This window comes from Ambystoma mexicanum, chromosome 8 (genome assembly GCF_040938575.1).
Source record: "Ambystoma mexicanum isolate Mex_15411 chromosome 8, UKY_AmexF1_1, whole genome shotgun sequence".
Lineage (NCBI taxonomy): Eukaryota > Metazoa > Chordata > Amphibia > Caudata > Ambystomatidae > Ambystoma > Ambystoma mexicanum.
The window spans coordinates 1565291594-1565310830 of record NC_090929.1 but is presented as its reverse complement, the minus strand read 5'-3'; the positions used below and the strand labels follow the sequence as shown (position 1 = coordinate 1565310830).

Sequence of the window (19237 nt, the reverse complement as noted above, 5' to 3'; positions counted from 1 at the left end):
ACAAAGTGAATGTAGGACTAAGTGAACTCAGAAGAAGTAAAGTCATACATCCGATTCAGCAATTGATGAAGTGTAAGTACAGGTTTGCAGGGAGCAGTGAGCCCCGTATAGGACCTCTTAGGGGCTGAGTACACCAAGTTTCCCAGAGCTCCTTCCCCAGTATTTATGGGAAAGCAACCTGTGAGGCCGGCCAACAACTAGTCTCTACATTCCCTTAGGATCATTCAATGTACTTCTGATACTAGAGTGTTTTATGTGGAATGTCACAGGACGACCTTAAGGAAGAGATGACCTTAAGGATCAGATAGAAGGCAGAGAGGACGCCCCAAGCTTTACAGGAATTACTTCTAAAGCGAGGTTTAGCCAGCAAGTTCTACATGCTCAAGAACATAAGGCATTCTCCATTCTTGTGGAGCACTGGGCCTGACTTCAGATACAGCCTCTGCTATTCCACCTTTGGAGACACTGCAAAAATGGTACAGCAGGAGACATCACGGGGGAGAAGGCAGGAAGAGAAGGGGCTGCTGGAGCCTGGGAGGCAGAATGTAGAGGGAGATTGAAAAAGAGGTTTAAGACTCTGCCGTCTCCAATCTCGTTACTTGTGTGTGGCGTCGAGATTACATTGTTCCCAGAGCTGCAGCTCTATCCACTGGGTCACAGACACAATCTGCCTCTTTTTAGAACAGAACAACTGGCGATGAGGGGAAACAAATCCTGAGGGCACCAACAGCCAGGCCCGCAGCACCCTGCTGCTTCAGTGCCGTCCCAGCGATCCAGCTCTCTGCCATAAGGATTGCGCAAAGACTCTGCCGATCCTGGCGCAAACATAAGCAACGGCTGTCCGCCACCCTCCATTTCCAGCCATCCCACTTACACCCACACTGGGATGTTTTAGAACAGGCCAATTGGTGCTCCAAGGCACTCCACTCCAACTTGCATCCGTGCCACCGCTGGCACTCCAAGTCATCCAGCAGCCCAGAGGGCATTCCTTTGGTTCACTTCCATCTGCAGATAAACGGTTCACCTGGTCTGTAGCCACACCTGCATGCGTCCAGCCCGCCCAACGATGACAGACTGCAGGCACCCCTACCAAACCCTGAGGCAAGGCCATCCAGACAGACTGCCCACCCTCCACAGCACACCCAAAACAACAGGCTGAGGGAGGGCACCCCTGCCCACAGAAAACACAACCCCATCAATCTGACTGCACTAGAGGAAGTATCTGCTTCCCTGCTCCTCCCCATCATTCCGGCGCCCAAGGAGAAATGTGTAAGAAGAGGCACCCCTCACATGCCTGCAAACTCCGCCGACGGGTCGACATTCCGACGGCACGAAGCCGCCCAGGACAACTCTGCTATCACCAACTCACCCAGAATGCTCATGGAAGCGCACACAGCTGTGAGACTGCTTCCGCAGTCCTGCCGACTCCATTCACCAGCTCCATCCACCACGTGAGGACATACTTGCTCTGCTACCAGCTCCAACCCAAGAAGCATCAAACGCAGAGGAGTCCTCCAGTGACCCTAGCACCCTGACACTCCCAGCACCTGGCACCCCACTGCAAGTCATTCGCCCATCCAGTGCCTCTATCTATCTATCCAGTGACTCCTGCATCCTAGCGACTCCAGCACCCACAACACTCCATCATTACGACTCCAGAAGGCAACTCCACCATTCCAGCCCCAAGAGTCATTATGCCAACTCCACATTGCAGCGTGGTGCCTCCCACCCAATGAGCACAGCAATCCGCTGTTTCTCTGGCATCCGCCGTTCAAACTCCAGCACTGTGCCGTCCAGGAAACAGCAGTCCGCTGTTCCTCCTGCGGCACCCAGTGGCTTCGCCACCCAATGAACACAGCAGTCTGCTGTTCCTTTGGCATCTACCATCCAGACTCCGGCACTCTGCCGTCCATATAACAGCAGTCTGCTGTTCCTCCTCTGGCACTCCGCCGTCCAGACTCTGCCAATCCGTCATCCAGATAGCAGCATTTTGCTCTGCGGCACTCAGCCGTCCACATTCCCCCACTCCGCTCAGTACACTGCTCCTCTGGCACTCTGCCATCCAGACACAACATTTTGCTGTTCTGCCAAGCAGAAGAAGAACACGAATAAGGACATGGTACAAATAACCGTCAATGGTAGGATATGAAGTTCAGAAGGGGAGTAACGAAAGAATATCTCAGGACCAGAATGAACACATATACCAGTGCACAGCACGACATGAAGACCACTCTGACAGCAAATGACAAGACCAAACTTTGTACAGTAAGTCCACTGATAGAACAAAGTCCAGGCAGTAGCGTCGCAGAAGACAGTGAACTTAATAGGAGCTAAGAGAAACAGAATAGGGGAGAAGCACAGTAACAGTATGTGAACTGGTGGAACAAGGTGTCACGCGTGACAGTAGAACAAACAGAAGGAAGAGTCCACGAGAAAGACACAAAAGAAAGGGCGCTGGAAGAGTCTTCACAAATGAAATGTGTTTGTATCATAAACATCACTGAAAAACTACGAGGTACAAAAAGATGTGATGGAGTGAAGGGAACCGAAGACACAAGAAGCAAGCAGATGGACACCTGAATATGGGGAAGAAGTATGTGAAAGTAGACTCAATGTGAGAAGAAAAAGTTCAATGTGCAGTCTTCAAGGATGCAGAACTCTGGGACGCGGGGAGGAGTGTCCTGTGGCAAAATAGGAAAGGTCACAGCGACAGAAGAACTCCGACTGGTTGAAATACGTGTAATGGCAAAAAAGGACAAGAGAGATCCAGTGCCCAGAGTGAAGTAGAAGGAGTAGATAATGTGAGAAATAGCATACTAGAATAACAACGGACAAACACGAAACTGCAATACTATGGAAACATTGGTGTCAACTAGGAAACAGTCGATGGAGAAAGCGGTCAACACTCCAAGGGTGAACGAGGAACGTGGGTCCATCATTGAGAATGAAACCAAGGACAGAGGAGAGACACCAGCGTTTCGTGTCATGACCTCCTCCAACTCGAGACATATGTAACAGGGTGGATGAAAAACATCATGTTCCTCCAGTTATACAATATCGTCTAAGATGCAGGGTTCCTGGGGGTGTAAAAATCTGACATGGACTTCATACAGGACAGGATTCCACACAATGCTCTTTAAAGGGCAACTATTATCTTCTTATCTGTTTGTTTTTAATCGGACTTGGATCATCATCTAGAGGCAATTCAGGTCACGGGGCGTGATACAGTGATCTACCCTCACCTATCCCCCCCTAAGAAAACAAAAATAATTGCGATCAGCTGACCATGATGAATATGTTTATTGGCCCATGTATTTTTTTAATATTTATTTTGCAGGATTTTATGATGCGCTGCATGTGGGCAGCTTTTCTGCCTGTGCCCGCAGCGACTAACCAGGAGACTTTGGTGGGCACTGCCCTTAGTGGCGGCAATCGCTGCTGTCAGCATGCACCTGTGATGATGGCCTGGAAAGTCCCAAAATTACACAGAGGTTGTAGAGCCAATTCAAACCGGACTCAATAACAGAAATAGACAAAGTGCAAGGAAAAAACCACCTTTATTATCATCAAAATAAAGCAGGGACAGCATACAAGCATGGAATTCTTGGCGCTCTCGCTGGTTGCATAATAAACAATGGTTTATACATTCAACATTTGTCATAACTGGCATCATACTTTAATCCTAGTTACAAAAACCTACGGGGAACAGGGATTGGCTAATAGTGGTGGTTACAAATACATTCTGTAGGGGTTACATTTCTGATTGGGTAACGCTTGTCTGATGGCTTCTCCTGCGACCACCTCTAAATTGATAAACTGTAAAAAGATATAATCTCTGCAATATGTAATTGGCTGGCACCTTGCTTCATGGATAACATAACATTGGAGATTTTCATTGGTTGGCGTCTTACTAACCAACCTTGGACAACTGACAGGTTGTCAAAACATGGGTCCGACTGGAGTAGGGGGAGAGAGGTCCACGGACTGCTTTCCTTTCAATTAAAGAAGATACCATCCCTCATTTCAACGCCATGAGCAGGGTGATCTCTTTGTATTTGGCTTTGTGTGGCATCTCGTGTCCTGGGATATCTGTAAAGGGTAAGGCCGGTGTCCTATCTGTGTTCATTGCTAACGAATAGAAAATGTTCTTGGGTCATGTGTTATGGGACCATTTTTGGAATTATTTCACCCTTCGTTTATTGGGAGTTAAGCTAATATTGATTCAAGTGTTATGTTTTCGTTTGACCCTTGAAGACATTCTTTAATTATTCTTCATGGAGTCTTTTGGCTTATAGTTGCCCTGCACCTGACTTACAAGGTCTGGCTGTATTCTTATAAAACTGTAACTTATCTGGAATTATCCTTCTTGCATCCTGGGAATTGCTATCTCGTGCTTTCAGTGCAACGTTCTGACCCTCCCTTAATTTGTGGCAACCTTGGCTGTGGTTGCCATCTACTGCCTGGGCTCTGCACAGATCTGTATTTCTGTGGTTTCAGCATCTTGTGTTCTCTTGAAGCCGTGAGGCCTTTGTCTATCTGAAAGACTACTTTAGCTTCCATTTTCAAAAAGATTGCTGCTCCTTACTCTTCAGTTTCTATGTTAGTGAGCTATATCCGCATGTTGTTCATGTTGCATTCAGCTTATACATTTCTTATGTCAGCATTCTTCATGTCTTATGGATTCTCTGTTAATATTCTTCATGTATAAGTGCATATATTACCTAGTGTCCACGTTCATCGGGTTGAGGGCACATTTGCTTTGTGTCTAATGCATGCACGTGTATTGTCACAAGGTTAGTTTGGTAACTCATGCCATCTACAGCTTAGATCGTGTCCATCTCCTGCTGTACCTGCCTGGGATAAGGGCGGTATGGTTGCCTTAGTAAGTAACATTTATCACCTGTGCAGTATTGCCCTGGGGGAAGGGCACAAGCTATGGATGACATATTCATCTGCCTCTCAAAACATCTGTAACACTACCACTTCAGGGTAGGAACAGGGTTGGAACAGGCTGAGAAAGTGGGCGGGAGCGGGTAGAGAAAACAAAGATAAATGAGTGGGGCATTCTGGGAGACCCGGGGGGAGTTGCTTCCGAAAGGCGGCATTGGTCAGTAGTGTGGGTGGGCTGGGCATAGCCCGTGTGCGAACATCAGAAGGGTTCTACATGAAGGGTTGTGGTCCCTTCCAGCGCCTACTTATTCCTTAGTGCCGTGTACAAGGCTGTTTTAGACACGCTTTCCGAGAGCACCCTCCCTCTCATTGTGTTTGTGCTTTGTGTCTACTAATCCTTTGTTACTAAAGTTATGTTTTCTTTTGACTAGATTCCTGTGGCATAGTTGCACGGTGCATCCACATAAAACGTACTGTCAGGGACCACAAGGACACTGCGCAGTCAACAGTCAGGTCACGGCACCCTGGGGGACAAGACGTTCTTGAAGCCACTGGGGCATAGATGTGGGTGCAGCATAGGAGGTAAAGAGACGCAAAGGTTGTAGGGAAGCGCAAAAGATGGGAACAAGGCTGACTGCGAGAAGAAAGAAACCATGATGCTTAGCTTGTCCAGGTCAGTTTTTATCCTGCTGATGTTATTGCCATGTTTATCCTTTTTCTAATTGATTTTAGTGATTGCATTACTGCTGCTGGTTGTTTTTATGTCTTTGTAGTTTTGTATTCTGTTTGATTGGTCTTATATGTTCTTGTTATTTGTGCATCCGCTTGCCTTTGGGCCTAAGGCGCGTTACACATTTTTAAACATAAGCATAAGATAGAAGCAAGAAACATGAGAAATGAAACAAAGGGGTGGGGGTTAGACTGGTTGGTTTGAACAGAGTGAGATATTAGCTGGGGGTGGGCATTGTCAGCAGCTTACCGAGGGCAGCATGTTCCCCAAAAACGAAGTGCTCATACATCCATCCCTTGGGGCACGTCCCAAGTCACCTCGCAAGGAGCAACTGATTTTCTTGCTGGGTACAGCCTGGAATCCTGAGACTGTGATGTCATTTGACAGAACACCTGTAAGATAACGCATGCCTTATAAACACACTGCAGGGGGCTTTCTGCCACTCACCACGTTGTCAGCTTATTTCAGGTCAATCAGGAATCGGGCTGGGTTTGGCCCAGGGAAAGTTTGTGGCTGACAAGGCAGCGGGTGTGTTTGTACTGGGTGGAGACATGGAAGGCTGGTGTGGGTTGTCGCTGCTATGGCTCGAGATCATGCCCCATGGCCGAGGTGGTCCCTGGGAAATCCTAACAGAAAATGGGCTGAGTCCCATAGCAGAGTCCTATTATAGCACAAAAGCAGTAAAGTACCCGAAGGCCAGCGAGAACAAGTGTGTTCTGAGAGGCTTCCTGGGATCTTTTGGATGTCTCACATATTGGGGCGCTCATGAGAGCATCCCCCCTTTCAATGTGCCCGCTGCAGATCAGCCCCTGGGAATGGGCCGGAACAAGACGGGACTGGTCTGCGCTCTGGCAAGAAAAGACTTGGGAGTGCTGCCATCCTCAGACCCAGGGCTCAACCCATGCCTCTTCAGGAGGGTCCTGCTGCTCAACAAGCAGAACACATTGCATTGCAGACACAACCCATTTTTCGACTAGAAGACTCAGTATATATATTTTTATTTTTGTAAAAATATCTTTATTAAGTGCTTAAAGATGATACAAGGGTAATAAATTCAATTTACTAAGAAGACTTTTGTGGCAATTACATTCCCCCCTCAAAGCAGAAGGGGTGGTTTCAGTTTTACTTTGGGCGTTTAGGTGGGTACATATACATTTTCTTTTTCAGAGTCTGTGGTTTTTTACACAATGTTCGTGTTTTTGCCTGAGTAGGCTAAGAGTCTTTTTTTTTTTGGAGGATTGCCTGGGCTGTGGGTCTTACTCAGATCCCCATATTCCAGGCTGTCTTTGATTTCGTAGTCTCTTAGCAGGCCGTGGACCATCCTACGGCAGGCTCGGTTGTCAGCAGCTCATCATTGAAGACCAGGCGTTTCCTTGCGTAGAGGAGAATGTCCTTCAGGCAGCAGAGGATCCTCCAGCAGTCTGGATTGCCTCTACTGTGTGGGTCTGTGCAAAGAGTCCATACAGCACAGACTGGTGTATAATGTCTTGGGGCAGGATGTGAGCAGTCAGCTCTGTGTTCAGGGCCCTGCGCAGTTTCCTTGCAAAGGGGCATGCCCAGAAGAGGTGGTACGCAGTTTCCTCTGCTGGGCACTCCCTTGGGCAGCTCCTGTGTGGGCAGAGGCCCCACCTGTTCATGAATGCTCACACAGATAGTGTGCTGGTTGCTCTATTGTGAGTACCAACATTTTCTTGAGTTCGCACTGAGCTTAATTTTTATGCAGCTCTGTGTGCCGAAATAGCACACTTCTGAATGTTCCCACGTGAAGCATGAAGGCATCTGCATGGTGTGTTTACACTGTTGTGCACATAAAACAGCACAGCGAACATGCTGGATACATACATCAGGGTGCACGTGGGAATGTGCTGATGCTCACGCAGGTCTTAAAGATAAGTAGCTGTCTTTTACACCCTTGCTAATTTATTCAGGGCCGCCCAAAGACGTGTCAACGCTGGTGGGGACCCATTTTTAAATGATGTTGGGGGGACCCCTTCCATACAGCTGGGGAAACCGTCTGAAGCAACTGTGGGGTGCATAGATGTATAATGAAGAGATAAAGGAATGTAGGGAGGGGGTTAATGGCTTCAGATTATTACAGCAAGGCAGCCAGTGGGGAGCTGAAACACTAAAAGCCCACTGAAAAGCTGTTAATCGCTCTTTGTCTTCAGGGTGCTGATGTAGTCAAAACCAGAGTAAAAAGGCAACAAGGTGATAACCCAGCAATGGCAGCCTTTAACATACGCACTTCAAAGCATACATTTAAAGTCCTGAACAGAAGAGGTATTTTGCTTTGTTTGTTCCGCGCTCTGAGGCTCGAAGGCCATTTCAACTGAAACGTTTAAAAGAGCTGGCGCCATTGTCACTCATAATGTTTTTAAAGAGCTGTTTTTCCCCTTTACTTATTTCGGTCATTACAAAAACGTACAAAAACAATAACCGTCAATTAAAAAACGTTCATTTTAGGCCAATAAAAAGACTGATGCCTTAGTAATGGAATGTTCGCGTCCACACCTCATCTTTGAGTAGGAAGAGAGTGTGAGAGCTTTGCTAAGATCGGCTCATCCCCAAGGATCGACCCTCCCAGGTCCAACTGGGGTCTTTCCTGTCTGACATCTTTTTCTCTACCTGTGGTGTCCCCCAGGGTTCTAACCTCTCTCCCTGGCTGTTCAACCAGTATCTGGAACTTCTCCCCCACCGCATCCCTGCTCTCTGCCCCAACTTTCAGTGCTATGCGGATGATACCCAGCTCATTTTCAGGCTACCCTCGGCCTCCTCTTCTTCTTCCCTCATCTCTGACTGTCTTTCTGCTATCCAGGAATGGTGTGCCGCCAACAACCTCTGCCTTAATGCCAGTAAGACTGAAATTCTACTCATCGGCACACCCACTCCCTCCTTCCCTGCAGCTCTCTGGCTGGCATCTCTTGGCCCTCTTCCTGCTCCTACCTGTAAGGCAAAAAACCTCAGGGTCATCTTCGACTCCACACTCTCCTTCTCTCCTCACATTTCTGACGTTTCTAAGAAGTCACACTATCAGCTGCACCTCCTCAGAGGTATCCTTCCTTTCCTCTCCTTCCCCCAGAAGCTCACTGTCTCCAGAGCCCTGGTTCTCTCGAAGCTGGACTACTGTAACAGCCTCTATCTAAATCTGCCTGCCTCTACTCTCCGCCCTCTGCAACTCATCCAGAACAGGACTGCGAGACTTGTCCTTGGCCTCAAGCCCAGGGACCGTATCTCTCCAGGACTAAAATCGCTACACTGGCTCCCTGTGGCTGCGAGTATTAAGTTCAAAACCCTGCATTAGGCCTTCTGGGGCCTGGGGCCAAATTACCTTCAACTCTCCCTTCCTAAATATCTTCCTTCTCGAGCACTTCGCTCTTCCGCCTCCAACTCCCTCAGGGTCAGCCGCTTCTCCAAGCAACGAGTTGGGGGGAGATCTCTCTCCGCAGCAGGGGCCTCCCTCTGGAACAGCCTTCCTGCCTCCATGAAACTTGAGGAGAGCCATCTTCGGTTCCGGAAGCACCTCAAAACCTTCCTCTTTGCTACTGCTTTCTCTCTCCCTCTCCCCTGCTAAATCACTGAAACTGCACTGAATCAGCAACTGGGCCACTCACCGATCTCGGTCCTTGGCCCAGCCACTCTCCCCTGCACTACCTTCCTGGCAACCCCTGCACTGCGGGACTGTCTCTGTATCCCTACAGCCCCCCTTCCCAGCACTTGTCTGCACTTATCTTGCACTTGCCACCAGCTAACCCTGTACTGCACTTTCCCCTCTCCCTTTCCCCCTTGCACTTTTTCCCGTCCCCACTACCCATGCACTTGCGCGATCTGAATGACACCTGGCCTAGTAGGATCCTTGTCTGTCTCCCCTTGTTCCCCCCTCCCTGCCTCGTCGCGCCTTGAAACACTTGTGTATAGGCGCGTTACAAATGCCATATCATATCATATCATATCATAAGGAAAAGAATAAAAGGCCTCTTAATTGGAAGACTGGACATTCAGTGAATTCAATGGATGCTCAAATGACATTCCCCAGAATCCCATAGAGGTGGGGGTGGGTGGGGACTAATGCTATGAGTCATATCCCACAGAGGTTTCACCAGCAGGTCTGCCCTTTGTCAAATGGAAGTGTCTTGATTTTAGGCCACCAGTCATTCTTCTAACACAAGAGCCATCGATTTCAGTGCCGTCAATAATTGATGGAAAGCCGCAGACACAGCAAAGGTGTGACATCATCGCGAATGCCCCGCGCAAGAGCTGCTGGAAGACCTGATGGATTATTTTAAGAACAGGCTTTCATTTTTGATTTCATGTCCTAAAGCATCCCGAATGGTAAAGATGAGAAAGGTAAATAAACATGTCAGACCTGAGTGACAGAGTCAGGCAAGCAGCGCACTAATTGTGACGCGCTCGTGCAAGTGATGGCTCCTGCACAGGGGAGATGTCCCCTACGGTCCCGTGCACAACGAGGAACACTCAATTGCACAGTGAATGTGTGTCGCTACATTCGTCTGGGGCTATATTGCTGCAGTACAAGGCTGCAAAACATCGAGTCTATGACTACCATACTCGTTTCCAGACCCAGAAAAGGGAAAATGGCGGCTAGAGAGAGGACTATGATCTACCAATGTTTGCCATGTCAGCGCCCTTCCTGCAACTTTGGCAGCTATGAAGGCAGGTGTTGTGTGTCATTGATTTTGGAGGCAGTTCATTGTGGCATGTGGGCTGTCTTCACCTTCCATTCTGCCAGCTGACTCTGGGATGTACTGACTATGCAGAGCCGTAGCCTCGCCACCGCGAGATCTCGCGAGACTACACAGAGATGCGTGCGCATTCCGCGTGAAGCGGCTGACTGCAGCGGGACCGCCGAAGATAGCAGAAGCTCGCCACGGCTCTCCGGCTGAGAGCTACATTGACTCAGGCACACCCCTAGCATCCCCAATGACAGTGCCTCACAGTAGCCTTCCCCAGCAAGACTTTAATGTTCTAATTATGACATGTTCATTTATTGGTGCGGTTGCATTAACAGAATAAAGCCCTTTACACCTCATCCTGCTCAGAGTTTCATTCAAGGCCACTACAGATTTCTTCATAAACCCTGTTCCTCATTATAATTCCATGTTCCAAACACATATGCAGTTCATGTGTGCAAAGCACAAGGCAAGAGGGTAGCACTATTGTACCAAAGAAGGGATTTTGGCTTTCAAGCACTGAATTCTCTTGCTCCAAACACTGACTAAAACAGGTTTAGTCAGTGCCAGCATGATGGTCCCGTAGCACTGTCAGTCATTGAGTGGGGGCTTGGAACATAATTCTGGGGCATAGGAGAGGAGAAGCTTGGCAATGCAGGAGTCTTACTGCCTTGAGTCTCAGTGTGCCAGGCTGCAGCAATCTCTACTTGCTACCCATGAACAGCAATGGGAAGCTGCCAGCTGCCGAGTAAGAGGAGTGACTCTAACAAAATGCCATCTGTGAGGGTGGAATAGCCTGAGCTTTTTTGATTTTTAACATAAAATGATGTGGGTAAATCTGTCTCTGAAAGTGAGATCTGCTGATAAAACCACACTTTCATGATGCTCTATGCTGAAAGGTTTAATGCTAACATGTCTCTCTGCTGAGCCTGCCTACTGACCCCTCTCAGCAGCTGCCTTGTAGTTTGGCGACATTGGAGTTACAAAGGGACCTGTCTTCCTGCAAACAGCTGGTGGCAGATTAAATAATACATATAAGCCATTTCTATTTTTAACCTGTGGGCCTCCAAAAATCTACAATTATAATGGTCAACACATTATGGTGTCATTTTATTGTCAGCTTGTTGCCTACTGGCTCATTTCTCAGATAGAACTGTATGTGTATCAGCGTCTGGGACAGGACTTCACCCTAAACAACCTCTTGTTCCCTGCCCAGGAAACCCCTCTTTTGATCTCTCTAGGAAGGTTTGTAATCTTCACCAGAGGACAACGAATCACCTGAGTGGGTTAGCTAGGAACATCGGCTTCAAAAGCAAGCCCCACTAGAACAATGGATATCTCACAGCAATCTCTATGATGGAGGGGAGACAGGAGAGAGGGTGGATTTTGAGTAGCAGTCCACAGAACGATACCAATAACCTGGAATCTCCCAGGGCTCCCATACTTCCTGTGCCCCCTCATCACTTCCTGCAGACAAAGCACTCTGGGACTGATATCATCCGGCAGGAGATCCTGAACACAGAAGCCAGGATTGCACCCCTTGCGTAAGGGTATAAGGGGACCAATGCACTGTGGCAGATTGCCTATTTAAGGTTGGTCCGACCACCCCCTCTGTTGAATCACCTTTGGACTAGAGACAAAGGATTTAAGATGGAATGTTACTGGGGTTACAGATAGCCCCAAGGCCCTCTTCCATAGATGTGATGATAAGGCCTCCCAACAAAGGAGAAGGACCTTTCCCTCAACTATCCCAGAGGAATCTTTGTGTTGATCTGCTGTCCGGTCAAGAACTGCCGTTAGCTGATACCACAGATACCAAGGGACCTGTTCACTGGAGTTGGCAGCCCCTGCAAGTGCCCTCTGGCAACCTTCCTGGCTGAGAAACACAGAACAAGGATTCACCTTGCTGCTGGAGTGTCATGGTAGTTATCATACCCTGTATGCCAGAGTCTACCTTCTCCCGAAAGGGCCTAATTGTCCACCGGGATCTGTAGCAGGTTTTCCAGCAAAGAATAGTGCTATACCCAAAGCAAGTCTCTGGAGAAAGTTGGGTAACTTAACTGCGCTTTAGTGCAAGAGAAGCTACTACCCCCATATCACCTGGCAGACTTACTAATGGAGAGCAATATTGTCATGGATCTATCTCTTGATTGACTATGTACCAATGCCTGTTGTCCTTGGGTGCATGAGAAACATTAGATGCAATCAATGTCTTCCCTACACAGTTGCATCACTAAACCAACATGTATTTTCACTTTTAACATAGTACCTTTATATTTATATTAAAAAAAACATTACAAATGCTCTCACTCCCTTGTAGAGAATGTATGTATATGTATTCTCTTGTGGCAATAACATATCAACATACAAAATAGAATAGTCAAACAATGGACAGTTCCTAATATTAGCAATAAAGCAGTTGATTAGATTCACAGCATCCTACCCTTCTATTCACTTCTAACATGTTAAAACTACCAACAACCAATCAACACTATGGGTAGAGCTATTGAGGACCAGTACAATTTACAATCATACCTATAATTGTAATACTGTGGATCGGCAAGCAAGAGGACAGATGAGGTTATACAGGCCCCATGAACTTTATGAATGTGAACAATTGTCTCCTAAGGCAGACCTCCTAGTGCGGCCACAGTAACATTAGCATTAGGATCGATAACACCTCCACTCGTCAGCCATATATTGACTGCTTGACAGCATTCAGCAGGTATTGGGCGATTAATATGTCGTAGGTTATCTATCCCTGTGTCTCTTCGTACTAGATGTGTTTCTCTTTTAATGTCAAGCTTGAAAACTTTACCAACCTTTATTCAGGGACTAAATAGGGAGAGTTTAAAAAAACAAAGATGGTTTTGTGAGAAGGAAAAAAGAAAAATGATCTTTTTATCTGAGGTTCTAGATTTTAGCTCTAGAGATTTGTATCTAGATACTGGGAGACAACTCTTATAGCTATCCAGATTCCATTTAACATTAAGGGTGCCAACTATTATGGCAACCTAGATCTTAACAGAATGGGTACTAGGTGTCACGGCTACCTACCCGGCTATCTAGCCTAGCCTAGATTAACCTCTGGACAATCCATTAGGCGAAAAGAGTTAGAAATTCAGTCAAATGGGCAGTTAACTAAGAGCATCTAAAACCGATCTAGCCAAAGCTAAAAAGAATTACAGGTAAAGCATTTGAAATCCTCCTGTAAGGATTATTCTCGCCCTTCCTCTAAGCTTTGATCGATCTGCTTATCCTGACCAAAGCCATATGAGGGGCAACACAGGTTATATATGGACGCTGTGCCGAAACTTAGTACCACCCTTAACTCAGTGTTTCACAAGCGCCCCGAAAATTGAAAGACTGACTTTGAAAAAATGCATTCATCATGGTGTCACTTACAGGCGGGATCATGGCGAAGAAAAATACAAATTGCATAAATGGGTATAGATGGCTTAATTCAAACCGCAACATATTGAAACAGTCTAAAAATTAGAATCTGGAAAACTTGGCAAAGCGCTCATTTTTGTACCCATGAGCAGTTTACTATTTCAGGCATTAAAAAAAGGGTTGTTTCTTGTTTCCACAGCAGTTTGGCTTTGCAATTTAGTTTTGCCTCCAAATTATTGAACCACACATTAAAAATCTGAATTTGGAAAAATGTTTAAGTGTGCATGTTTAGGCCTATAAACTAGAATTTCAGTCTTGGCCTAGGGCCTCATTAGGACCTTGGCGGAGGACCATGGCGCTATTAGCACCATGGTCCATGGCGCTAAGTTGCCAACTCCGCCATGGTGGTTGGCGGACTTACCGCCCCATTCCGACCTTGGCGGGGCGGTAAGTCCCCAATCCCCATTTACCCTTCCCCATTCCCATTTTTGCCCCATAGGGCATAATGGGAGTGGGGAAGGCGTTAATTACGCCACCGTAAATTACGGTGGCGTAATTAACAACAAGGTCCCTTAGCGCCATGGATTTTAACACCTGCTAAAAGCAGGTGTTAAATCCGCCATGGCGCTAAGGGAACTCGTACTCAGGCGGTAAGGGTCGGCGATGTTTACGCCGGCGTAAACCCCTTACCGCCTGGGTCGTAATGAGGCCCCTAGTCATTAATTTTCAGCTTGTGTTCATACCCAGGCAGATCAAGTCTTTTGGGATCAATGTTGTGCCAGACTTTGCCCTCTCCAGATTCCAAGTGAGGGAGCCTTTGGTGTAATTTCAGAAGACCATCCCAATTGGCTAATAAAGAATTAGCCCCCCATCCGCTTAATATGTTCAACTTTGTTTCCCTTTTAGCCATTCTAATCATAACAAAGAGATGCCATTTAGGCAATCAGTAGGAACTGACCATCCTGATATTTTATATTGAAATAAAGCCAACATTTCATTGTCGGTGGCATACATATAAATTGGCATGTTTTGAACAAGAAGTACCTTTGCCAAAGTGTACAGCACAGCAATGTTATCCATAACAACATCATTTTTGTCTATGAGCTTGCTTCAATTTAGTATTCATGCAGGTTTGTTTCTTATTTACCTTAGCTTTGACCTCCATGTTTTGTTTACATAATAATTGAGATGCGGACATGTTCAAAACCCCTGTTATGATTGCAGCTTATGCTGTATATGTTTTTGAATTGTGCTTGTTTTGCAGTGTGCAATTAAATCATTTTAAAATACACTTCTCATGTTTAGCAAAGAGCCATTCTTTGTTTTGAATTACTGCACACTTAGTGGCTATATTTCTATAATCATGCAAGTGAATAATTGATAAACTGGTGACTAACTCATGTTGGCAGAGCAGTTAGATCATTTGCTTTGAAAAGTAATTTGTAAACAGCACAAGTTAGAGGCAAAGCTTTTTCATTGTCCATCTCTATTTTGTGCTTTTTGCATAGAAATAAATGTGGTTTGAATGCGCATCTGATTTGTGGTTCAGCCAGCTCCCTCTCATATCAATAGCAATGAGTGTGTTTTTAACTCTATAATACAATCTGAAAGGATGACAATGCACATATATGAAATGCATCTCTGTCATATTCAGTAGGAATGTTCCAGGATTATTATTATTTACTTGGATTTAGAGATGTTAAAATTAAAGGTAAATTATACAGTTTATGCAATGAAACCCTGGAAGGACTCCACCAGCAACCAGAAATGAAGAACCAGCTCTGCCTCTGCTTTCGAGCTGACTCAACCGCTTCAAATCACTTTTTGAAGCGCTGCAAGCACCTTGACACTCCTCGCTTTTTGATCCATCTTTGATATGTCTTGATGATGATTCAATCCACTGGAAGAAACGTCTTGCCCCTCTTGAACGGTGGCTCGACCCAGTGGAAGCAATTGTCTTAACCCGTCTTGATCGCTGACTAGATCCAGTGAAGGCCATCAACACACTTGGCTCAAAAGCTGGCTCAATCCACTACAAGCAATCTTCTTGACCCATCTTCATGCTGAATCGACTATCTGGATGCAACTGTCTCAAGTGGTCTCAATGCTTTCTTGAAAAACACACAGAAACCTATATTGATGTTGCTGAGACCCAAGAAGAAGCCTAAACGGTATCTGAAGTGGTTCTCTTCTCCTGGCGTGCCTTAAAGGACACTACTGACATTTTAGACCCCATTCTGTAGCTTTGTTTTTAAAGATAAAGACATTTTTCATTGAACTTGACTTTGCTTCTGAAAATATTTCATGTGCACCAGTTTCTTCAGACCCAGAGTGCCCTCCTTTTGTAAGTCTTTATATCCTGCCTCTTCTCTTACATGTGTGGGCTATAGCATTTCTGATTACAGGGTATTTATTTTTAGTTTAATGAAAGTACCCTATTTTTATAGTTCCTTGGATGGACATTCTTTTATTTTGGTATACAGTGCTATTGCTTTTTGGATGCTTCTGTGCTGGCTCATATTTCCCTGACGTGTATAGCCTCTCCTTGGCCAACATTGCCACTAGACGCGAGCCCACGTGCCACCAGATGTGAAGGACGAATATCTGTCGGTCTGTGCCTGTTTCACTTTAATGATTGGGATCAGTGCTGGTTTAGCAGTAGTGTGAGACTGAGTAGGAGTTGTATCCACTACTCATCTCCCTACTCCTTCAGAGCCGCAGCCATGCTGCCACAGCGACACAACCCCACCACCAAAGGTGTACAAGAAAGTGGGAGGTGGATGTGTGTTTGTTTGCATATAAATATGTGCATGTGTGTATGCATATGTTTGTGTGTCCATCTTCTCCTGCTACCAGGCTATTCCATCCTTGCACCATACCACCATACCATGCCAGTGGCCAGAACATCTTAGCACGCCTCTATTCCAGGTGGAGTATTAGCCAAGAATCTGGGCATGCTTTTAGACAGTCATCTCTCCTTTCACCCCAGGTCAATGCAGTTGTCAAGGTGCAAATATTTACCCGTATAACATCAACAAGGATATTCCTTTACCTCATGGGGATCATTGAACGCTTCTGATATAAGCGGTCCTGATGTCCAGAATTCAGTATTGCACATCCATCTATTTACACATTAGTGCAAAGTGCTTGGCCAAAGTAAAAGGCATTTAGAGCTGCATTTAGAGCTGGGCTATTTGCACCATTTTCTCAATGAGGAAATAATTCAGCCATATCATAAATGTCTGAAATATTTCTAACTGGCTAGATAACATTAAGTTGCGAAAGCAGACCTGAATAGATTAATAAATCAAGAAGCAGAAGCAGACCTGAACTGGTCAACTGTGCCGTGCGAAGCAGATGCTTAGAAGCACCCACTTGGAAGCACACCTACCCGGTGAGCCGCGAGACCGGGAAAAGTGCTGCAGAGACTTCAATGGGACCGCTGGAAGTTCAACAACAAACCATTCACTTTCACAGACACAGGAACGCAGAGCAGATGCTGGAACCGAACGAGGGTCAGCGAAGCCGGGGAAGCCCTTTAGGAGTTGTAGCTTTGCCGCAGTAGCATGCCACGGTCCAGAGATGCCAACCAACACCAATGATTCTGCCGATGAGTGCTGGGGACCCTGGGGCATGTGGACAGGCATATGGAGGAACACATAAGTCTTCTGAATGCTGATCAAGTGAATTGAAAAGTCAGAACGTATGCAAATCCTCATTGAGAAAAAGCAATATGGGGAAAGTTGGAGTAAATGTTATCCTCAGCAGATAAACACTGTCTCCTTATATGAGAAGTCAATTTGGGGAAAATTCGAACACCCATTGCCACAAGCTAAAGAGTACTAATGAGGGAAGCCAGTCTCCACATATGAGATGCCAATATGGGGGAAGTTGGAACAAGTAGTACCTGAAACTAAAGAGGTATAAACAGTGAAGAGATACAACTGTGTTATACTTAGAAGGAAAGTGAACATTGTGAATATTCCTGGTGAAAGAAACAATCAGGCAGTCAGTCTTTTTGGGAAAAGATACCAGGCAGGACAGTATACCATGGGATCTACCAGACCCATAAGAGAAGAAAGGTCTGTGTACATTGTGGGAAGTCCTGGGGAAAGGAACCATCAGGCAGTTGGTCCTTTTGGGAAAAGATACCTGGCAGGAGAGTATACCAGGGGATCTACCCGACCCAGAAGGGGAATTCCTGGCCGGGGAGGATACCAAGAGATCAAAAACTGTATTGAAGAAGAAAATACATGTTTGCAATGCTGAAGAAAGACTCATTGAGAAAGATACATTTCATCTACACTGAAAGTCTCATTGAGACATTTCTTTCGTCATCCTGAAGAAAGACTCATCACTCATTGAAAAAAAAGACATTTAATTTACTCTTAAAGGCTCATTGATTAAGAGAGATACTCTTGCTATCTTGCCTGGAAATAATCCAGGTGATGGGAACCAGGCCCTGGATTCAGAGACTATTTGTTGTATACACCTTTTACTCAATCAGAACAGAAACACTTACCACAAACCTTTAACTGTACATTTTTAGTGTGAGGGTCAGATACCTCATTGACACAAGGACGACTAGTATAATTTTGATGACAAGACACAGACTGAGATTTAGTTTTAGTTTCCTGGGTAGGAAATCTCTCTTTAGGACAGAGACAGAAAGGCCTTTATCCAACCCTTTTATTTTAATAAAGATGTCTGATGTTGAAAATGTTACAAATTTGTGTCTGCCTTTCATTTCTGACCCCTCAAACACCACTCCTAAAAAAGCCTAGCACTGACCGGGAGATACCTGAAAACTACAGATCAATATCTTACCTCCCATTGCTGAAATACGGGGACAGATACCTGCCCCCCCCCCATTCACAGTGAAGAGAATTTTTTATTTCATAAAAACTAGTCTTTTTTTCTCTCTAATAGGGGTAAGGAAACAAGTTGAAATTTTATGAAAGAAGAAATTCTAAAACCTCCAGACAGCAACATACCAGCGACCCTCGTAATCCTTGACCCATCAGCTGCTGCGGCCATCGATCCTCGTAATCCTTGACCCATCAGCTGCATATCGTACGGTCAACTATTAGATGCTAATACTAAGATTTAAAAAATAGCTGGGAATAGATGGCAGTGGCTTAGATTTGATCACCAACTACCTAGAAAATTGCACCTTAATAGTAAACCTGGGAGACTTCAACTCAATCAACTGCCCCTTGAATGTGGTGCTTCACAAGAATCTATCTTGTCCCCAGGCCTATTTAATATTGATATTGGGGACCTAGAAGATTTAATTAGAAATTTTTCAAAATCATTTTAATTAAATGACAATGAATCACTAGTACTAAAGAACCTGGAACGTGATAACAGCAACTCTCTTATCAGTGAACCCCTCTAGAAACTCTCGGGTTGGACCATTGATAATCTCACCTCATGGGTGCAGCGTCAATCTCATCGGAGCAGATGAAGGACCAAGGTGCCATTTTTTATACCAGACTCTCACTAGCAACCCAATTAGACTATTTGACCCAAATGT

At 45.7% G+C, this 19237-nt stretch overlaps 1 long non-coding RNA gene across 1 annotated transcript in view; it reads left to right on the top strand.

Annotated features, from left to right (window-relative positions):
* The window catches only part of LOC138473813 (uncharacterized), a 456617-nt gene that overhangs the window by 179677 nt on the left and 257703 nt on the right, over nt 1-19237 (top strand). Inside the window, exon 2 of the long non-coding RNA XR_011268932.1 lies at nt 5322-5563. This is a non-coding gene — a long non-coding RNA (uncharacterized lncRNA). The remainder of the gene's footprint in view (nt 1-5321; nt 5564-19237) is intronic.